This window comes from Mastigoproctus giganteus, chromosome 6, assembly GCF_048544385.1.
Source record: "Mastigoproctus giganteus isolate SK-2022 chromosome 6, ASM4854438v1, whole genome shotgun sequence".
NCBI classification, from domain to species: domain Eukaryota; kingdom Metazoa; phylum Arthropoda; class Arachnida; order Uropygi; family Thelyphonidae; genus Mastigoproctus; species Mastigoproctus giganteus.
The window spans coordinates 188235278-188252739 of NC_143580.1; the positions used below are offsets into that span (position 1 = coordinate 188235278).

Genomic DNA, 17462 nt, shown 5'->3' on the forward strand with positions numbered 1-17462 from the left:
TCTTTATGAAATAGTTTATTTAATCACAAAGAAACCTAATACCATTGCAGAAACTCTTGTAAACCTTTGCATTCTGACTACTGCCAAAATTTTACTTGGAGAAGAAATTGAGAAAAAATTACAGAATATTTCCCTGTCTGATTCTACAGTGATGTGACAAATTTATGAATTATCTGAGGATGTTGAACTCCAAATTCTGCAAAACATCAAATCATTGCCCTTTTCTGCTATTAGTTGTGATGAATACACTGATGTAGGAAATTGTGCACATGTACTTGTTTATTTTGAAGAAGAAATGTTGTTTCCTCATGCCTTGGAAACCACTACTAAAGCTGATGTATCTTTGAAGCTATTTCAAAATGAATAACTTGGATTTGGAGAAATTGATTGGAGTGTGCACTTGATGGTGCACTAGCATTGCTAGGCTCAAGATTAGGGTTTCTGGCAAAAAATAAACTCATCTGTTTTTGCGATGGGCTGCATCATTTGTTGTCAAGCTGTGGCTTTTAAAACTCTGTCCAGCAATATGCATGAAGATCTCAACCTCTGCATCAGGATAGTGAATTATGTGAAAATCAGTACTTTAAATTTAAGATTATTTTCTTTTCTTTGTGAAGATTTGAATGCTGACCACAAAGCTCTTCTATTCTATACTGTGGTTCATTGGTTATTGAAGGGAAATATGCTTGGTCCGGTTTATGAGCAGTTGTTCTGATTTTGGAATATCAAGGCAAAGACCAACTTCTTCAGGCCTTCAAAAATGAAAGCTTTCAGCTGAGCTTGGTATATTTGGCAGATATGTTTGAAGCTTCGAATACATTAAATCTGAAACTGAAAGGCCAAATACTACCATCATAACTCATTTTGATGTATAGCAACAATTTATAGCCAAAATTGAATTATGGATTCAGTGTATTATTGGTGCTAAAAGTGTTGCTTCATTTTCTTGACTTGATGAAACTCTCAAAGACAAGGTTCTTGAAAATAATTTCCAAGAAAAAATAAAATTCCACTTAGTTTGTGTGAATGAATTCAGATGATATTTTCCTGATGTCGAGACTGAAAATTCAATTTGGAAACTTGACTCTTTTTCTTACTGATGTTCAATCTGTTCAATCTTTGCCAGAAAGTATTAAGGGTAAGTTTCTGCAATGGATAAAAGGGTGGTTGAGTAGGAGAAGACAGAGTGGTAATCAATGGACACTGCTCTTCGTGGATTAATGTTATTAGTGGAGCCCCACGGGGTTCGGTGTTGGGCCCACTGTTGTTTTGTATATTTATCAAAAATTTATATATTTATTAATTTTGTATATTTATCAATGATATTGATATTGGTATATCAGGCTTAGTGTTGAAGTTTGCAGATGATACAAAGGTTAGCAGGGTTGTTAAAGGCGCCTCCGTAGCCAGGTGGGAAGGAGCACCAGTGCGTAGCACACGCTCCTTGATTAGACCGGGGTTCGAGCCCGTCACCACCAAATACGGAGGATGTGGAAAGGTCAGAGAATGACCACCACATATCCCGGAGCAATATGGCTTTAGTTGCTAATGCTCCTAAAAACCAAATAAAAAACAGGGTTGTTAATGACAGTAATGGCAGTGTGTTACTGCAACAGGATCTAGAAAATTTGGGCAGATGGGCTGAGAAGTGGTAACTGAAGTTTAAGATTGACAAATGCAAAGTATAGGCAACCCCTGTATAACATGGTACATCTACAACAAGGCTTCATTGTTGCAGGATAAATTGCAGCAATCCTCGAACAACACGGTGATTATATAACACGGTTAGAGAATTTCAGTAAACCTCGCATAACAGGGTGTTTTTGAGCTTTTGTGCAGGGAAAACCCTGCTATTATGTTGGATGTAATTTTTCAACATTTCTACTGTTTTTGAATCCTCGCTAGTCAAAAAAAATTATTGAGAAATCCCTGTATTTTATTTTGTTGGGAAATCCGTTTATGTTCTGTGCTATTGAACTTGTGGAAAAATCTAGATTTCAAAATTTTATTACTATTGGATAGCATACTAGGCAATCCAAAAGATTTAAGTCATCCAAACATTGAAGTTCTGTTCCTACCACCATAGTTGCAATAGGTTAATACAACTTCTTTCATTCAGCCATTAGACAAGGCATTATTATCCACCTTTGAAACTCATTACATCAGAAAATCATTACAATGTTTTTTGGAAAAAAAATTGATTCTGAATCTGTTGAAGTAATGGATGCTTGGAAACATTTCTCAATTGTGGACTGTATCAGAATCATAGCTTTATCGCTGAAAGAATTAAAACTGTCAACATTAAATGCATGTGGAAAAATATATGGCCAGAGTCAGTTCATTCAGGAAATATGGTCCAACTGACAGAAAACAGAATTGGTGTTATAGTAGAACTTGCTACTTCGGTAGGAGGGGACGGTTTTGATGATATGACTACTGAAGTCCTCATGGGTAGCACAGTTGATAGATTCGCTTTCCACTCCACAAAGGGTGGAAAAGATCTGAGTTCGAATCCTGTCGATGATGGGAGGAATTTTTATGGGTATTTTTCGCAATGTGGCTGAGTTAGTCGGTGAGGGAAGTATGGGTTTTTCGCCCAACAAAACAGAAAATCTACCATGGCCTTAGTTGCTGATGCTCCTTAAAAAATAAAAAAAAAGATATGATTACTGAAGGCATTCAAGAATTACTGGTAGAAAAAGAGGCTGGCAAACAGATTTGGTAGAAATGGCATTGGAGGTCAAATCAACTCAGAGTATGATAGTTCAGATGAAAATTCTGAACTTACAAATTTTACACTGAAAAGCATATGGGAAGGCATAAAGTTAGCTGAGCAATTAGAATCTTATTTTTTGAATGCAGATTCTTGAATGAAAGGAGCCCAAAGTTCAAAGGGATCTTCAAAAATGCTTAGTTCCATACAATGAAATTCACAAAGAGTTATCAAGCAACAGCAAACACACCCAGATTACTGATTAGTTTTAAAGAGAGCAGAAGATACACGAAATCTAGAATGGTATATTTTTGTTAACATTTTGTTAACAAAATAGTGTATTTTTGTTATCTTTTGTAACGTAATCCCCCCTTTTGTACTTTTTCTTAGTCCTGTGTAACATGGTTTCGCACAACACAACATTTTATAGAAACCTAACTACCGTGTTATGCGAGGGCTACATATACTGCATATGGGTAGAAGTAACCCCAGAGGAACATACCGACTGTGTGGTACTGCACTTAGAGTGGCAGAAAATGAAAAAGACCTGGGAGTGTGCAGTCAGATATGAAGTTTTCTGAGCAATGCAGACAGGCTGCCAGAGCAGGTCATGGGGTATTGTCAATGATATACAGGAATTTTGCTAGCAGGGAAAAGGAGGTGATTATCCCTTTGTATAAGGCAATGGTCAGGCTACACCTTGAGTACTGTATACAGGTCTGGAGGCCTCATTTTAGGAAGGATATAGAGTTGCTTGAGCATGTACAGAGAAGGGCAACAAGATTGGCGAGGGGAACGAAGGAGTCCTCTTACAAAGAAAGGTGTAAGTTCTGCAAATTGCAGTGGCTGGAGACTAGGCACCCGTGAGATGATCTGATTGAGGTGTATAAGGCCTTGAATGGGTTGAGCACACTGAATTGTGATGGGATTCTTCTGCTTGCTCAGATTATGAATCAGAGGGGGCATAAATTCAAATTGAGGAAAGACAGATGTAGAATAGATGTGTGGAAATGTGCCTTTAGCCAGAGGGTGGTTAATTGCTGGAACAAACTTCCATCTGTCGTTGTGGAAGTTGATAGCTTAAATTAAATTTAAGGAGGAACTGGACAAACTTTTAGAGGCAATGGTTGTGTGAAATTTTTTTTTTTTTTTTGCTGATGCTACATAAGTTCATATGCTTGCTTTCTTGCATCACACGCCTCTATTACTATATCGAGGAGGAGTTTTTAGAACTCAAGTTTGATTCAGTTGCCAAAGATAAATTCGGAAAAAATGTGTTGGAGAATTTTTGGTGTTAAATAGCTCCCTATTTATTCCAAAACAAGTAAACAGGCTTTGCATATTCTCATCCCATTTTCCTTGACATACATTTGTGATGTTGGTTTTTCTATGCTTCTGTTTATAAAAACAAAGCAGCACAACAGACTTTACATTGAAAGTGACATGATCTGCTTTATTTTCCATAACATAAAAAAGCTTATGACAAACAAGCAAGCCCAACTCACATTAACAGTTGTTTTTGATTTGCTTTTAGTCCCCATAATCATAATAAATTTTCACAGAGATTTTTATGTTAGTGGAAAGGGGCATGGATTCAAAAAGTGTGAGAAACACTGTTATAATGGTTGATTGTGTCACATGAATTTTGATTAATTTTTTTCTTGTACCTTTTTTTAATCACTATTTTATTACTTAAATTTTATACAGGTTATCCCTTTCACTACCCCTCTGATTACAATTATACATATGTTTTTACCATAACATTTTCATCCACTTAACCTTCTTTCTTCTTCCAGTGCCCTACTAAAGTGATAGGTATTGCAAACCTAGTTTACCCAAGTAAAAACTGATTATATTTGAACTTTTCTTTTCACTCCTGATATATATTTACTGTCTAATTACTATTTTTCCCACTTTCTAAAATGTTAGTTTACTAAAGACAGTACTATTTTTTTTATACTTCAGTTTATTTCATGTATTAGCATTATAGAGGTATTTGATGCAAGAAAGCAAGCTTATGCAGCATCAGCAAAAAAAAAAAAAAAAAACCACTTCCACTTCACCCCTCTGTTCGTTCAAAATACCTGTCCAGCTGAGCCTTAAACTTATTTAGGCTATCAACTTTCATGACAAGGGATGGAAGTCTGTTCCACCAACCAACCACCCGCTGGCTAAATTCAAATTTCCGCACGTCTATCCTACATCTGTCTTTCCTAAATTTGAATTTATGCCCTCTCAGGTGATTATTCTGAGCAAGAGGAAGAATCCCATCAGCATTGAGCATGCTCAAACCATTCAAGGCTTTATACACCTCTATCAGATCACCTCACTGGTGCCTAGTCTCCAGACACTGTAATTTGCAAAACTTAAGCCTTTCTTCGTAAGAGCACCCCTTTGTTCCATTCACTAATCTTGTTGCCCTTCTCTGTACTCGTTCCAGCAGCTCTACATCCTTCTTGAAATGAGGCCTCCAGACCTGTATACAGTACTCTAGGTGTGGCCTGACCATTGCCTTATACAAGGGAATAATCACCTCCTTATCCCTGCTAGAAAAATTCCTATATATCATTGACAATACACCATGAGCTACTCTTGCAGCCCATCTGCACTGCTCAGTGAACTTCATATCTGCCTGCACAACCACCCCCAGGTCCCTTTTATTCTCTACCACTGTCAGTGTAGTACCACAGAGTTGATACGTTTCTCTGGGGTTGCTGTTTCCCATATGGAGTACTTTACATTTGTCAAACTTCATTTGCCACCTCTCAGCCCATCTGCTCAACCTTTCCAGATCCTGTTGCAGCAGCATAGTGTCAGTAGTGTCCTTGACAACCCTGCCAACCTTCGTATCGTCTGCAAACTTGGACATTAAGCTTGATATACCATCATCAATATTATTTATAAATACAGAAAACAATAGTGGACCCAACACTGAACCCTTAGGGACTCCACTGATAACATTAGTCCATGATGAGCAGTGTCCATTGATTACCACTCTCTGTCTTCTCCCCCTCAACCACCCCTTTATCCATAGCAACAATTTGCCTCCAATGCCGCACTGCTCCAATTTGTGCAGCAGTCTTCCATGTGCAACAGTATCAAAAGCCTTTCTAAGATCCAAGTATATAATATCAAAGTTATTCCCTGCATCCAGTTCTTTTGTGACTGCATCATAGTATCCAATCAAATTGGTCAGGCAAGACTTCCCCTTAACAAAACCATGCTGTGTCCGAGCTTTAACTGAAGTCTTGTCTAGATGATCCTGCGGCACTTCTTTAACCAGTGCCTCCATTAATTTTCCTGGAACAGAAGTTAAACTCACAGGTCTATAATTACTTGTGTCAGCCTTTGATCCTCCTTTGTGAATTGGGGTCACATTTGCACATCTCCTTGTGGGTACCTCCCCTGAGTCCAAGGAAGCTCTCATAATTATGGCTAAGGGTTTGCTTACTTCCTTTGCTGCCTCCTTTAATATAACTGGATAGATCCCATCCACCCCGGGTGCCTTTCTTGTGTTTATCTTCAACAGTTTCTCCTCCACTTTACTCCCAGTTATTTCAAGATTCTGTAGCTTACTGCCAGAGTTGAATACACCTCTGGCATTCCCCTTGCTGAATATCTCCTCGTGTGAATGTCGATGCAAAATATTCATTTAGTTTGTTAGCTACCTGAGCAGGATCATCAACAGTTGACCCATCAATATCAAGTGGACCAATCTGATTCATCCCCTTCCTTCTAGAGTTTACATAAGTAAAGAACTCTTTGCTGATTTTCTTTGCATCCCTTGCTAAAGATTTCTTCTAATCTGCCTTTGCCTGCCTAACCTCTTTTGTAACTTGGTTACAGATCAACTTGTATCTAACATAGGCTTCTGTGTCACGTGTTAATTTGTATGTATCCCATGCATTTTTGTTCTCTGCCATATGTCTCATTAGTTCATCTAACATCCATTTAGGCCTAAATCTTAAACAATATTTGTTAGTTGGTATGTAAAGCCTAGTAGCTTCCAAGATAAGTTCTTTGAATGCTTCCCATTTTGAATTTGCTGTTGGTAACATCATCAGTTGGTACCACTGTATATAGAATTTAAATACTGTCTCAGTCCATTGTAGTCGCCTTTACGAAAGCAATAACCCTTCCCTTTACCCCTAATGCTAGTTACCTCTTTGAGTAAATCCCACTTCAGCACACTGTGATCCCTTCCACCTAGTGGTTCATTTATGTGCAGATTTTTAATGCATATAGAATCACTACTGATAATCAAACCAAGAGTATTACTCCCTCTAGTTGCCTCCCGAACATGCTTATGTAGAAAACAATCATCCAATAAATCCACAAAAGCCATGCTATTGTGTGAGTGACCAGCCCCCAAATGCCAGTCAATATCTGGGAAATTAAAATCTCCCATTATAAGACTCTCTGATTTACTGGCCCACTATTTCCCTGTACAGTTTCTTATTATACTCATCAGAGGCATTACGCCTATAGCACACTCCTACTCTCAATTTTGATCTCCCAATGCTTATGTCACACCAAACTGACTCGACACTGCACTGTCCAGCTAAGTCGACTGGCTTCACTTCCTTGGATTTTGTGTTTCTTAACAAATTGCATAACCCCTCCTACCTTCCTATCCTTTCTGTAGACGTACTCCCCAAATTCCAGTTCTGCAGTCCTTATATCTGTGTGACACCACGTCTCTGATATCCCAACAATATCTGCCTTTGATGTTTTGAGCAATACCTCAAATTCATCAAATTTATTTACTAAACTCCTAGCATTGGTGTACACGCCAGTATACATGCACCTGTTTCTATTCTTAGCTACCCTAACACAACCCATGTGTTTACTTGTGCTGCAATGACTCCCAGTAGTCTCTGAAATACCCTGCATCTTGTTTTTCAGGCTTCTGTTCATTCCAATAGAAGCAGTGCAAGAATCTCTTTCACCTCTGCCAGTGGCTACTGTTAATCTATTAGTCTTTGTCTCCCTCCCCCCTCCAAGCTTGCAGTTTTCTGATCCACCTAACACTGCCTTGATAGCATCAGCAAATATTCTTGCACCCTTTCTATTTAAGTGTATCACATCCCTGTAGAAGCAGTCTCTCCTGTTAACAAGTACAGTCCAGGCTGAAAAAAATTCTACTCCTTGAGCCTTGCACAATCTTTCCAGGGCCGAATTGATCGACAAGGCTCTCATCATATACTCCCTCCTATCGTGTCTGGGCAGAATCGCTGTTGAGAAAAAGCCATGAATTCACGGCTTTTTCTCAACAGTGACCTGTACTTGTTAAGTAATTCTACCGGTCTCCTACTCTTGATATCATTAGTGCCAACGTGTACAACTATATCACCTTTTGTGCCCTTAAAAGATGATATCCGCCCTACAACGTCATCAATCTTTGCCCCTGGCAGACATACCCTGGTCCTGTTCCACCTATCCTTTTTACAAAGCATGTTCCCTGTTTCCCTGAGAATAGTCACCAACAACTACTAGTTCCTGTGTATTTTGAAGGCCGAAATGGATCTCAGATGAATTGATGAGACTCTTAGCAAAAAATAAAAAATGCATGGGCTGTGTATATTATCAGGTGATACAGAAGCCTATGGTAGATATAAACCTGTCTGCAATCAAGTCACATAGGAGGTTAGGTAAATTAATGCAGATTACTCAAAGTCTCTGGCAAAGACTTATATTAATAGTAGGAGGAAGGGATTGAATCTCATTGATCCATTTGATATCGATGATTTAACTATTGATGATCCTGCTTAAGTTGATAAACTGAATAAGTATTTTGCATCTACATTTTGAGGCTGTTTTACATTGTGCCAAATGCAACCTGTTCAGCAGAATGATGTTTGAGCTTGTTAAGAAGACTAAAGACTTATATATGGCTTCATAGTAAAACAGAGGCGCCTCCGTAGCCAGGTGGGAAGGAGCAGCAGCGCGTAGCACATGCTTCTTGATTAGACCGGGGTTCGAGCCCGTCACCACCAAATACGGAGGATGCGGAAAGGTCAGGGAATGACCACCGCATATCACCGGAGCAATATGGCCTTAGTTGCTAATGCTCCTAAAATCCAAATAACAAACAGTAAAACAAAGAAGATTTGAACCTCATTAGGACTTGTGAACATGCTTTTGGAATCAAACACGTCATCTTGTGTTTATTTTCATAATTTGGAGCAATAAACTAGAGGACTACTACTATTAATTCAGAGTTAGTTGCTCAAGAATTTTAAATTCTTCTGTGCACATAAAAATTTGAAAAAGCAACAAAAATTAATTCAGAATTGTTCATTTTATTTTATTCCACCTATATTTTTGATCATTTCTGAAAACAACTAAGAAAAATCTATGTTCTATTTTTAAAACATATTTTTAACTCATTTTTGAAAAGTAAATCTCCGTTTAGACCTGTCGGTGAGCAAATTTAAAAACTGAATGCCTCAATGTACACTGTGATTAGATGCCAGCTTGATAACAGAAGTGCTCACTGAATGAAATGTGAAGTGCAGTTTTATTCCAGACAATGCATTAATGTCATGAAGTCAGGAGCATTTGAGTAAAGCATGGGGCAGTAAAGAGAGCATGCTGTCAATAACTGAACATAACATGTCAATCAATGCATGCATTATATAATTATTATGTTTAATTTAATCATGAATTTTTCTTAATTGTGCAAAATGATAATGATCATCAGCGAAACATATGATTGACTTGGAAAAAAAGAGTTCCAAAAAAGATGAAAATAATGTCTTGAATCTACTAAAATTATCACTCCACCTATGTGTCCATATATACACTGAGTGATTACTGAATTATGACCACCTCTATGAAAACTGAATGCGACCCGTTGATCACGTGACAAGAGCGCGGAATTAGTCGACCTACGTATCATAGATAGGTGTCAGTGGTTCAGTAGGTAGTAAAATTCCGAGCATGATGGGTAAAAGGAAGGATTTATCGGACTTTGATAAAGGACAGATTGTGGGTGCTCGACGAGCTGGTGCCTTGATTTCCCAAATGGCTGAACTGGTGAGGTGTTCGAGAGCCACCATAGTTAAAGTGTACCAGGACTGATGTCAAAATGGTCAAACAACGATACGACGGCAAAACTGCAAAGATTGATGTTAGAGGTGAGTGCCAGGTCTGACAACTCGTATGGGCAAACAGGCACGGCACTATTGAAGAGTTGACTACCCAATACAACATGGGCCAACTCAGAACAATATCTGGCATGACCGGGCATTGCACGCTCACACATATGGGCTATACCAGCAGACGACTCCTACGCCATCCTCTCCTAACCAAGGTTCATCAGCGTAAAAGACTTGCCTGGTGCAAAGAGCATGCAAGTTGGATGTTAGAAGACTGGAAGAAGGCGTGCTGGTCAGATGAGTCACGTTATTTACTCCACACTGTAGAGTAAATGAGGCTCTTGATCCATCATGCATGGTATCAAAAGTGCAGGCTGATGGAGGTAGTTGTATGGTGTGGGGCATGTGTCACTGGCAGTAATTTGGACCCCTGGTGCATGTGGAACACTGTATCTGCTATCGTCAACTGCTTGCTGACTGGGTACATCCTGCTATGTTACACTTTTTCCCAAATGACAATGGTGTCTTCCAAGATGACAATGTGCTGAGCCATTGGGCACTTGTGCAGGAATGGTTTGAGGAACACAGTTCTGACTTCCAGCATATCAGTTGGCCTCTGAGCTCCACCGATATCAAACCTATAGAGCACTTGTGGGACACTGTGAAAAGGCATATCAGGCGTCTGGATACACCAATCACCTCCATACCTGCATTGCTGACCACATTACACACAGCTTGGTTGGCCATACCTCCCGAATGCTTCTGACATCTTGTTGAATCAATGCCACGTCAGATAGCTGTACTGAGGGCAAAAGGAGGATCTACGAAGTATTAGGTAGGTGGTCACAATTCAGTGATCACTCAGTGTGTGTTTGTGTGTAATTTGCAGTGACTGCTCGTGACTCTGACATTTGGGGGTGCTACATCTTAAAGTTACATTAAATTGCCTTGGTTATAAGACATGTAGACATACACAGTAATAATAATAAGCAAGTTAAAAATACTACAAAACATTAACTAGACATTTACCATTAACAGACTTGAAGTTTTATTTAAAAACAAAATCCATTCTTCTGTTTATATTTGTTGAAAATAGACCAATAACTTTTTCATTCAAGTTTGGTGCACTGTCGACCAAGCTTTTCTCTGTTGAAAGCATTTCCTTAGCATTTAGTCTTTCCTGATTCATAGTGCTCCTTAAAAATGTTTTATTCTTTTTAATGTCGAATGGCAGCATTCAGGCTCTGAAGTAGTCATCGGAATGGTCAAAAGAACTTTTATGAGTTTTGTAAGTTCACCAAGAACGTCAGTTAGATTATTTTCTGATTTCAGAAAGTCGGTTAATTTGCAGTAATTGTGTAGATCATGTCTACTATAGAGAACTTGTAATTCTGTAAGAAGTTTTTCTTTTTCAATCATGGGATATGCCTCAGTTGTCTCCCGTACCTCTTCCAATGGCATTTTCGTATGGAAAACAATTTAGACAATTTAGCAGCAATTAATTGCTTCATAAAAGAATATCTCTCACCTATGTCAACACTTGTATAGTCACATACTTCCTTTGCTTCAATCATGAGTGTTTTTGAAGGATTTTCACAGTACATCGAATTCCTGATTTTTATAATGGCATTCTTAAAGTTTCCTAATCAGAAATGAAAGAGCAATAAAGCACAATATGTCCTATTATTATTAATCTTAAATTATAAGAGAAAACCTCATTGTAAGACTGTAATTCTCTCAACACTCAATCGTGTATAAATGTATTTTTATGTAAATTAGCGTACCATGTTAACTAAATCAATTTATGATTTTTAAGAAAGCTACGTATTAAAATCATGTATTCAGTACTCATATCCAACCTAGTGCATTGAGAATATTTGTGGAAAGTCAACAGCCATCAACCCTCCAAACCAACCCAATAATGTATGCTAATATGAGAATTGAAATCATCTTGATAATCTTGACACCATGAAATAAATATACATCAATTTACAGATAATTTAAACTTTAAAATTGTCTAAAACTTCCTTTAAGGGACTAACTTATTCGGATTGTTTCCATGTTCACAAGAAGTCAAAAGTGGATTGCAAATGATATCCCCCCCCCCTTGTTTTATACAAACTAGGACAGGTGCCTCAGAACTAGCATTTAATGCTATTAATGATGGGCATGTGTTCCTTTTTGATGAGTCGAAGGTCCTGAATACTTTTAAGTTATTAATTGCAGAAACATTGGAAGCGAGATTAAATCCCGACTCTATTAATGTACATAGACCTTACAATATCTCGGATTCGTGGACTCTTAACGTGCATGTATAAATAGTAGTTCATACATTGGTCAGCATAAATAATCTCGTACTAGGTTGCGAAAAAGTTTGTATAAAACAAGGAGGGATATCATATGCTATCCACTTTTGACTTCTTGTGAACACGGAAACGATCCAAATAAGTTAGTCCCTTAAAGGAAGTTTTAGACAATTTTAAAGTTTAAAGTATTTGTAAATTGATGTACAGTGATCTCGTGATAACCAGATTTTTAGGAAGTTGTAGACAATTTTCAAGTTTCAGTTATCTGTAAATTGATGTATATTTATTTCGTGGTGTCAAGATTATCAAGATGATTTCAGTTCTCATATTAGTATACGTTATTGATTGGTTTGGGGGGGTTGATGGCTGTCAACTTTCCGCGAATATTCTCGATGTGCTAGGTTGGATATGAGTATTGAATACATGATGATTTTAATACGTAGTTTTTTTAAAAAGAATAAATTGATTTAATTAACATGGTACGCTAATTCATATAAGAATACATTTATATGCAATTGAGTCTTGAGAGAATTAGTCCTACAATATAAAGGTATGAGGTTTTCTCTTATAATTTAAGATTAAAGTTTCCTATATATTCATGTATTTTAACTGCCTCAGTTTCTTGAGATTGCATTTGATTATAAATAACTTCCATGTGAGGCATTATCTGATGGAAAATTTCTAACCAGAACTCGAATTTTTCATTACTCAAGATGTGCAAAATTCCAGTTGCTTTTGAAATCATTTCATCTGTGTTTGCTGTCACTTGTAGTTCCTCCATGCACTTTTTTAAGGATTCAAAATTTTCATAAACTCTGTTCATGGTGCGTATATTGAAGTTCCATCTTGTAGGGGAAGGTCGAACAACACGGCAGTCCACATGCTTTCTGAGAACAGAGATGCTGTGGTGATCTCGAGAAAAATGTTTTTATCAATATGATGTTCGAAAAAGAATATTCTTGAATCTCGAGTGCTACTTGCTGCATTTCTCATCATCAGATTCAGTTGGTGTGCATAGCAGTGAATAAAATGTGCATTTTTGTACACTTCTTTTATTTTAGTCTGAACTCCCCCTTTCTTGCCTTTCATCACACTTGCGCCATCAAATATCTGAGCAGCCAGTTTTTGAGTATTTCCTTCGAGGATTATGCAGTGGTGAGCTGTGAATATTTTAACAATGGGCTCACAGTTTTTCCGACTTTCTACCCAGTAAATTTGATTGATCACAGAATTTACGTCTTCTGCGGCTTCTACCAGAGGCGCTTCCCACACTCGCACTACTAGTAGTGTGATTAGAGCGCGTTACGCATTTTTCGCGACCAGTATGATATCTCGAGTCAGAGGCGGATTTAGGGGGTGGACAGATGTGGCTTATTACTCACTTAACCATGCATATAAGTGAATGTGTAAAACATTCCTAGGTCTATCTAAAAAAAAAAACAAAAAAAACCTGGTTGTCATGCCTTGCCTTGCCTTACGATGATAACTGGATACAACAGTGTCTGGAGTTCTAAATTTTTTTTTATATTAACTAAGTTGATATTAACGACATCATTGTAAACAAGAAAAGCAGGGATAAAGGGGCTACAACTAGTCCATGTATACTAAGCAGTAATAGGAATCATATGGGAAGCAGCAACCCCAGAGTAACGTATCAACTCTGTGGTATTACACTGACAGATAATAATACTGACATTGGTAGAGAATGAAAAGGACCTGGGGGGTAATTGTGCATGCAGATATGAAGTTTTCTGAGCAGTGCAGATGGTTTGCAAGATTAGCTCATAGTGTCTTGTCATGATATACAGGAATTTTTCTAGCAGGGATAAGGAGGTGATTATCCCCTTATATAAGGCAATGGTCAGGCCACACCTTAACTACTGTATACAGGTCTGGAGTCCTCATTTTAAGAAGGATGTAGAGCTGCTGGAACGAGTACAGAGAAGGGCAACAAGATTAGTGAATGGAACAAAGGGTTGCTCTTACAAAGAAAGGCTTAAATTTTGCAAATTACAGTGTCTGGAGACTAGGCACTTGCGAGGTGATCTGATTGAGGTGTATAAAGCCTTGAATGGTTTGAGCATGCTATTGCTGATGGGATTCTTCCTCTTGCTCAGAATAATCATTTGAGAGGGCATAAATTCAAATTGAGGAAAGACAGTTGTAGGATAAATGTGCGGAAGTTGCCTTTAGCTAGCGGGTGGTTGGTTGGTGGAACAGACTTCCATTCTTTGTTGTAGAAGTTGATAGCCTAAATAAATTTAAGGCTGAGCTGGACAGTTGGAACAAACGGAGGGGTGAAATGGAAGCGTGTTTTTTTTTTTTTTTTCCTTTGGCTGATGCTGCATAAGCTTGCTTTCTTGCATCATATGCCTCTACTAATGCTAATAGCCCTCTGCACTGGATAAGAGCAAATGTGATGGTGCACTTTAGCACATGATCAGTGATGGAGAGGGGACGAATCATGCATTCTTTCATATAATTCTGTTCACTGTATATCTAGATTTAAATAGCTGGGGTGCCGCAGTGCTCACAAATCAGTCAGTTATTGTATTCAGTTTGACAGCTGCTGTTAGCATTGTCCATGCATACACCTTACCTCTGTTCTTTACCTGCTGTATTGCTTTGTTATTACTGTGTTTTTATTTTATTTTGTGTTTTTACTTGTTTTTATTTATTATTTTTTTAATTTTATTTTTTTGTGGTTTTGGGTTAACAGAAGATGGCAACAAAAAAAAAAAGTTTTACCGTGTCGATGGAACAAAAACTGAACTCGCTTTTTCGCATTGATAAGGTTGAAAGTTTTTAAAAAAGATCACTCTTGATATAGGGGTGGCAAAACAAACTGTTTCAGATTGGGAAAAAAAATAGAAAAGCAATCACCATTTTCTGCAAAAATGGTGGCCAAAGACAGCTTAGGAAATAGAGCTACCATTAAGGATGCAAAAAATGTAAATTTTGATGAGGCCTTATACATTTGGTTTTGTCAAGAAAGAAAGCAAGGGGTTCCTCTTTCAGGCCCAATCATTCAATCAAGGGCTCTTAGCCTTAATGAAAAGTTAGGAGGTGACCTATCTTTTACTGTGAGTTTGGGGTGATTATTTAAATTTTTAATTTTTAAAGCAAGTTTTAAAATTAAAGCAAAAGAACATTGATTATTTCAAGTAAACTTCTCGAAAATAGTTATTTGTTTTCTGTTGTTAATATTTTTGTGTTTAATTTTGTGTAATATAATGTTCTATATTAAAACTTTATTGCTTTGTATAGTATTTTGTTTATTTACTATATTCTTTTACTTTTTATAATTTTTACTTTAAAATATTGTTTTATTAATTTAATATAAAAACCAATTTAGTTAAAATTTTGTTATTTAGTAACTTTAAATAAAAACTGGTACGTTAAAGATAGCTTCCAGTTAATCTGGACTGAGTGCAGTCCCGACAAGTCAGGTTTCACAGGATTCTACTGTATATATTATAGTTATTTTTATTAATTGGCTTTTTTTTTTTTTTTTACCTCACCTAAATTATTTTAGGAGTGCATTCCTTCTACAATATGCTTTAGATTGATTTTTTTTTCCCTCCTTCTCTTCATGTATTCAAGTAATTACTTCATAATTACTTGAATACATGAAGTCATAATTACCAATGAGGTTAATTATGAGGTTAATCAATGAGCTTAATTATGCATAACATGAGGACTGCTTTCAAGACTTGATTCAGAATTCTTTGTTTAAATAATGCCCATTTGGATATAAGTAATAAATTCCTTGAACTTAATTTTTTATGCCCTAAGCCTTTGATAGTTGCTGATATATTATGTTCTGATATGTTTGCTTTCCAGATTTTTATTCTTTGTTAGTTGCTGCTTTCACTTTTCTATTTCCTTTTTCTTTATCAAGAGTAGCTTACTTTTCCCTATCTTTGAATTAACTCACTGCTAGTTATTGTTCCTTTACCTTCTGTCCTTTCCTTATTTTTATTTGCATTTAAGATTCATGATGCATCACACTCATATTTTCATATTTTCATGTTTTCATATTTTTCTTCTGAAATACATAAATATGCACACACACGCTCACACTCTCACTTCTTATCACTGAAATTGCCCCATTTAACCTTTTCTGGAGTATATACATATGAGATATGGCAGTCAAGTTCCTGGACTGGTGCTGTTGCATCATGTTTGAGTGTGAAAGTAAAAGGAAATGCTACATCGGAGTTAATTTCCTCCAACAGATGGTGGTACAAAGATTGTCCAGTAGGCTGACAGGTTGCAAGTAACAACCAGTTCCCTTAGAAATAATATTCTGTGTCACGATTTTGCAATCAAGCAGTGAACAGACATAAAATTTTTCTTTAAACTGGGGTAATCTGCAATAGAAATGTGTGAAACGTTAAGAACTGTTTATGGTGATGAAACATTGTCATACCAGCTTGTGTGAATTGTGAATGGTTGTGTGAGTGAGCTTGTGTGAGTGGTTCAAAGTTGGACGTGAGGATGTTTGCAATGACCCAAGAATTGAGTGTCCATCACCCTCTCAAAATGAGGATGGATTTTTGTTTACATTAGATCAGGGTTAAGATGATGCTGCTCATGTGTTTGTGACAAATGGTGTGATTCACAAAAAATTTGTGCTTGGTGGGGAGAGAGTCAATGCTGCATTCTAACTCAGGAAGCACATTTCCTGGATTAGATCTCAATTTCGAGAGAAAAGCTTCTGGTTCTTGTTGCACGACAATGCCTCCACCTATTCTACACTTGTTGTGTGAACTTGATCAGCCATCTACCCTACTCTCAATCTAGCAAATACAGCAAAGCATCAGTTTAACTGCATTTGCTTAAGGAAATCAATATGAAGTATGGCTTCTGTGAACAGTGATATAAGCAGCAGCAAGACAGTGCAGTAGAGAGTAAAGATGTTGGCAAATGTCATCTTGATGAACATCAAGACATGCTTCTTGCACTTGTGCTGTAAGTTGGGTAACAATGGTAGGAAGCTGAGAGGCATAGGTCAAAGAATATTCCATCTTGTCCCAAATGTGTTTGGCTGGTGGTGATAGATCTGGTGAAAATGTAAACCAAAGAATCATGTGAACACCATAGAAGCATTGTTATGACATGAGAGCTGTATGTGGGTGGGTATTGTCCTGCTGGAGAGTGATATTTAGGATGGAGTGTAGAAAGGGAAAAAGCACTGGTTTTAAAATGGTTTCAGCAGGACTTGCTGTCACCACATCAACAACAACCAGAGGGTTAATGGTTATTGCAACTGTGGTTCCTCATACTGTGATTCTGAGTGCAAGTCTGGAATAAAATAGTTTTATGTCTATACTCCAGAAC

At 37.4% G+C, this 17462-nt stretch overlaps 1 protein-coding gene across 2 annotated transcripts in view; it reads left to right on the top strand.

Annotated features, from left to right (window-relative positions):
• The window catches only part of Seipin (lipid droplet biogenesis associated protein seipin), a 250872-nt gene that overhangs the window by 19534 nt on the left and 213876 nt on the right, over positions 1-17462 (top strand). The gene's annotated exons all lie outside the window — the stretch shown is intronic.